Consider the following 6,407-nt stretch of genomic DNA (forward strand, 5'->3'; position numbering starts at 1 on the left):
GCCTGAACTGCCGGAGAGTGAACATCGAAGGAGAACTTAAATATACGATAAATAAACAAAAAATATTAACAATAACATTGAACTAGTAATTTATAACGTCTAAACCGTTAATTTACAACACTTAAGCTATTAATTTATAACATTTAAGCTATTAATTTATAACATTTAAGCTATTAATTCATAATATTTAAGCTATTAATTTGTAATGTTTAAACTATTAGTTTATAACATTTAAACCATTAATTTATAACATTTAAACTATTAATTTATATCATCTAAGCCATTAATTTATAACATTTAAGCTATTAATTTATAACATTTGAGCTATTAATTTGTAACATTTAAGCTATTAATTTATAACAATCAAACCGTTAATTAACAACATTTGAACCATTACTGAAGAACAATTAAAGCACTAATTTGTAATATTTAAGCCATTACTTAATAACAGTTATACCATTAATTTATAACAATCAAACAATTAATTAACAACTTTTAGACCATTAATTTATAACAATCTAACTAATAATTAACAACATTTAGGCGAGTAATTAATAACAATTAAACTACTAATTTATGCCAATGGGAACATTAATTAACAACATTTAAAACTTTAATTTATAGCAATTAAACCATTCTTTAAAGGATCAATAAATCTCTCGCTAATAGCCTAATAAATCCTTTGATAGATCTAGCGAAGAATATTATTCGCTACATAATTAATATCTGTATCACTTACATCGATGCAGGCGCCAATGAAGAAAAAAGGGCCATTTTATGTTACTACTATAACGAGTAAATTTACTCGTTTAATTTGAGAGGCATTAAAAGAGAACTTGACTTATAAGTAAGTATTAAATAAGAATTTTAAATATCGCATACAGTGATGTAGGTGTTATTCAAGAAAAAAAAACATTTAATACAAGAACATTTATTATTTAATACCTTAACTTATTTCACAGTAACGTCATCGACTGCCGTTAGGCTTTGTTTCCCTTTCTGTTCAAACTAACTGATAATCGAAAACTAGTATCAAAGAAGTGTGAATATAGTTTTAGCTTGTAGAAACTATTAAAACGATAAAAATGGATATCGTATTAAATCGTTGAAGGCGCCCATTTACGATAAAAATTAAAGAATGGTCAATGTGATTTTGTTATAATGGAAAAACCATCTTTTGCTTTGTCAAAAGATCGTTACCCTTTGATTGACATCTCGATACTTTGTAAAGGTATATAAGGGACCCAGAAGTGGCGCGCGAGCTCTTTAGCGCCTGAACTGCCGGATAGTGAACATCGAAGGAGAACTTAAATATACGGTAAATAAACAAAAAATATTAACAATAACATTGAACTAGTAATTTATAACGTCTAAACCGTTAATTTATAACACTTAAGCTATTAATTTATAACATTTAAGCTATTAATTTACAACATTTCAGCTATTAATTTACGCCATTTAAACTGTTATTTTATGCATTTAAGCTATTAATTTACAACATTTAAATTATTAATTTATAGCATTTAAGCCATTAATCTAAAACAATTACTCCATAAATTCTTAACAATTATACCAATAATTTATAACTATATCCTCCCATTAATTTAAAGTAATTATGCTCTTAATTTATAACAGTTGTACCATTAATTGGAAACAACTCTACATTCATTGATTTAAATGAATACCATCAATTCGTTGTGAGTAAATTAATGATTTATTTTGTTTTATTTAATATTTACGAAATCTTTCAAGTCCCTGAAGTGCTATTGTATTTCTATATAGCATTATTTTTTAATTTTAAATTCTAAAGTATTTAATTTCTCATTTCACTATTTCATATAAAACCAGTGGTAACGCAGAGTGTACCTATTGAGTGTCTATGGATGAAATGTAATTTTCCATGTCTGCACAAAACCAAGGAAACAACACCGTATTCATCCATACGCACTACAATTGGTATCTTGCATGGTTTCGTTTCTTCGATGATAAGTTCAATATTCAAGTATGATTATGCAGATCCACGTAATACAGCCATTCTAATTAATAAATTTCAATACGCGCTACTTCTTTGTTATAAAATAATTTTACATCTCTGCTTCCAATGCTTAAAAACTGTTTATGTAAATGGGACCCGAGCGTAGTTACCTCCTCGTGGTGGGTCCCGGTAATTGGTATCGTTTTCCAAATAATAATACACCAAGTACTATTTTGAATATTAGTATTATTATTTGAAAAACGATATCAAGCTAAAAACTACTTGAATATAGTCTGGTCTTGATCATCCAAAATAATTTTGGTGATCTAGACTGAACTAAGACCCCCCCGCGGGGGCAACGTTGGACACCGTGGGACATCGTGGGACATCGCGGGACCCCGTGGGACACCGTGGGATGCGTGCGTTTTAGCTTTAATTAATCATAAGATAGATACCTATGTTATGTGCATTGTAAGCTCATTCCGTATAAAGATACTTATCCATCTTGGAACGAAAAATATAAATCTCGTCTCTCTCGATCACCTCGTTTACCACATTAGAAAAATTGTTCCCGCGATTTATCGTTTCACGATCGCTTAGTTCTTTCAAACTGGCGCGTGGCGTACTCGCTCGCGCGTATTCCGGGTACGTGCGGGTCAACGTGCACTGGACAACTCTGTGGATTCGACGGTCGCCCAAGGACACCTCTTGTCTTGGTGACTACTCGACGACTGCTCGTCGTTTGCCTCGAATCGCGGGCGTTGTCATCACGTTGGTGATACCTGTGAATCTGTTGACGATTGAGTCGCAGGTCCACAATCCTGCCCGATTGGTACTTCGGTACTTGGACAGGGGACCTACATTTAATGTCCTCCGTAATTCTGTTCGAACTCGCGGGGGTGGACCCCACTGTTCAGTTGGGGCCTTGCCTTTGTAATCCTGTTCAGCGGTCCCTTCCCGGGTTCAACTGTTCAGTTGGAGTGTGTTAAATTGCAGGCCCATCTGCTGGACACTGGTATCATCGGTAAGTGCCATCGACCGTGATAAGATCCAAACGACGTGACAGGAATCGAGCGAAGGTCAATGCTTGCGCTTCCACTGAATCTTTGAGTTATCTGGTGCACGGGGGTACGTCACGTAGGTTTGTTAGTTCTTTCGAGAGATCGCGATTACGTTCGTTCCCGGCGAGCCGCGGTTTTTCTTCATCGTCTGATTGTTGGGGCTCCTTTTCCATAGTAGCCCCATTTCTTTTCTTTCGTTCCAAGTTAGACAAATGTATCTTTGATACGGAATGTTGCCGATAGGGTTGCGAATTATTGTACGATGTTTGTACCGATCGATGTAATCGTTGTGAGTGAGATAAAGTTGCGTTGTGTGGGAGATAGATATTGCGCCGTGTAAGCGTTGTTTTACGTTTGTAAAGATTCGTGTAACTGCTGCGTAGGAGATAGGTGTTTCGCGGTTAGGCTACGAAATAACTATCTCTTTACGCAGGCCCATGATGGAGTAGAGTCAGAACTCGATATTCTTGCCAATAGGTTGAATGTCGAGACCGATGCGTAATGTTAAATAACTCATGGGCGGGTCTCGTGCGTAGTCACCTCCTCGTGGTGAGACCTGGTAATTGGTATCGTTTTCCAAAAATTGATCAGTTGATTAATCTTTGAAAAACGATGCCAAGCTAAGAACTACGCACCAGTCCAGTTTGGGTCAGCAAAAGCCGCGAAAAGAATTTTGGATGATCTAGACTGGACTGCAACGTGGGACGCCGTTGGACACCGTTGGACATCGTTGGACACCGTTGGACACCGTTGGACACCGTTGGACACCGTTGGACACCGTTGGACACCGTTGGACACCGCTGGACACCGTTGGACACCGTTGGACACCGTTGGACACCGTTGGACACCGTTGGACACCGTTGGACACCGTGGGACACCGTTGGACACCGTGGGACAAGTGTATTGTAAGCCCATTCTGTACATCGATACTTTTCTGACTTGGAACGAAATATAAAAATCTATTCTTCTTTTCCACTGAATCTAGACTATAATTTCATTTAATTATTTTATACATTTGTTTTAATTTCTAGTAATTTTTCGAGTAAATTATTTGTCGAAAGCCGAGATAACATAAAAGTAATAGAAAAATTGACATATGGATGCAAAGACTATTAAGGATCAATCCGATAAGTATATTTTAACTAAGACAGTTTTGTATGAAAAATTCTGTTGTCTTTTTATTCGAATATGGATTACGTTTGATATACAATTTATATTTATTTTAAAGTATATTTGATACATATTTCATAATAGATAATTTCTTAATTACTTGGAATACTAAAATGAACATAAAGACGATTAAATAAATTAATGTTCTATTTCCTATGTATGAAATCATTCTCTTATTTGAAACAAATTTTTAACGAATTATCTTATTGTTTAAATTGAGTTATGTCAAAACAATTTACTTATCTGAATTCAATTTTTCTTGCTACAATATGTGAATTTGCTACAGTTAACGTCATAAACTTGCACCCTAACAACAGTTAGATTCAAATACCTCGAAGCAAGGTTTCGCGCGCGTTTGTGCAGTATTCTTTAAGTATATTTAGTGGTGAACTTTTGAATTCTTGCAAATATTTTCCAATATTTATAACACGCGACTATAGTGTATTAGTGTAATGTATATTTCGTATTCTAATAACGAAAATTCACAGTATATATTCTAATTACGAACAATATAATTCTTGCAAACGATTGCACCGCATTCACGGTATTCGTAAGGATTTGTTGGCTATCGAGAAATATCTCACAATTTTCAACTAAATAATATTTTTCAAACTTATTCCAATTTCTTAATAATAATTTTTGAGTGTAAAAAAGTAGCAGTATTTTCTAAGTAAACGTCCGATAGGAAAAAGAAGAAAATTGTCGAAACGATGTTTCGCTTCCTTTCCAACCCCACCCTCACCACCGCCCTTAAACAGCTTTATTTTCAGGAAATATTTGTGACCGCGCGCAATGCGGTTGTAGAGTCAGTGTTTGTTACGCGATAGTTTCTTTTCAATATTTTAAAATCACGATAGTTTTGATTAAATTCGATCGAATAATCACACGCGAAAATAATAAAATTTTATCAATCAAATTTGTACGCGATATTAGAGTTCTTGTTCGCCGATTATAATTTACGCGATCGTGGTAACGTAGTCTTTTCTTTTTCTTTTTTATACATTTATTTTTTTGAATATTCGTTTTCGGTATTAGAGTCAGTGCCACCCTCAAGAGGATAAAGCCTCTCCAGGAGCTCAAGAATGTAAGTAGTTTTATATATTGTATTTCAATTTGTTCTATTTATTATATTTTGTTTGAAATATTGTTAATTATAAAATAAAAATGATTGATATTTTAGAAAGCTGTAAACGTCCTTTTTAATTGAAATAAAATCTTAAAGTCTTAATATTAAAGTACGATAAAACCGTCTGATACGCATAAAAAATCACTGAATGTTTTGTTTTCAAAACTTTTGTATTAGAGCTCCAATTTACATATTTATTAGACGTTACTCTTTATTATTGCTAAAGTTTCAAGTTTGTTATTACGTATTAACGATATTAATGATATCTCATGTTCTGTTATAGGCATATCACTGCTTCAACTTCTTCATCTTCTTTGAGAATGTTTTAACAGTGGCTCAAAGGCCAAGAATGTAAGTATTTTTACATATCGTACTTCTATTATATCTATTCGGTATACTTTTCTTTGATCACTATCAATTAAAGAATACAATTTGATTGAAAATTTGGGAGGTTAGTGTTTTCTGTGGTTAATCTTTCATTAAAATAAAATAAGTGTTAAAGTCTTAATACCGAATTATGAAACAAATAATTAACATATTTAAGAAATCATTAGATTCTTAATTTTTAGATTTTGAACTTTCGTATTAGAGTTTCAGTTTTTATACTAATCAAAGTTTATTAGAATTTCAATCTTTATTATTACTAAAATTAAGAAACCTTCATTTTTCATTATCTCCAACTTTTCAAATAGTCAGCAATCACTCATCATGTTTTCTTTTGTAACAGATTTTTCGCAACCCCCGTTGCTACCATTGGCCATTCAACGATTCCTGTCTGATGTTAGTCTCCCTGATGATATTCGCTGGGATACCACAGCATCCAGGGTAACGTCCTCTGTTTCTTCGCATCGAACGGTGAGTCGCATGCATTTCTGTTCCTCCGGTCACTCAATCATGTCGTAGGATGAAAGGTCCGAATCGGCACGGGTGACCGGTTGTATTACGTAGAATTTCTTGCGAGCATAGTGACCGCGGGTATTTTTTATACCCGCGAGTAGTAACATTCTTTTTTCAAATTTATTAGTTTAGGATAGGTCTTCTTGCATATCGCGATTATAATAATTAGTTTTTTAAT

The sequence above is a fragment of the Bombus fervidus genome, chromosome 9 (assembly GCF_041682495.2).
Source record: "Bombus fervidus isolate BK054 chromosome 9, iyBomFerv1, whole genome shotgun sequence".
NCBI lineage: Eukaryota > Metazoa > Arthropoda > Insecta > Hymenoptera > Apidae > Bombus > Bombus fervidus.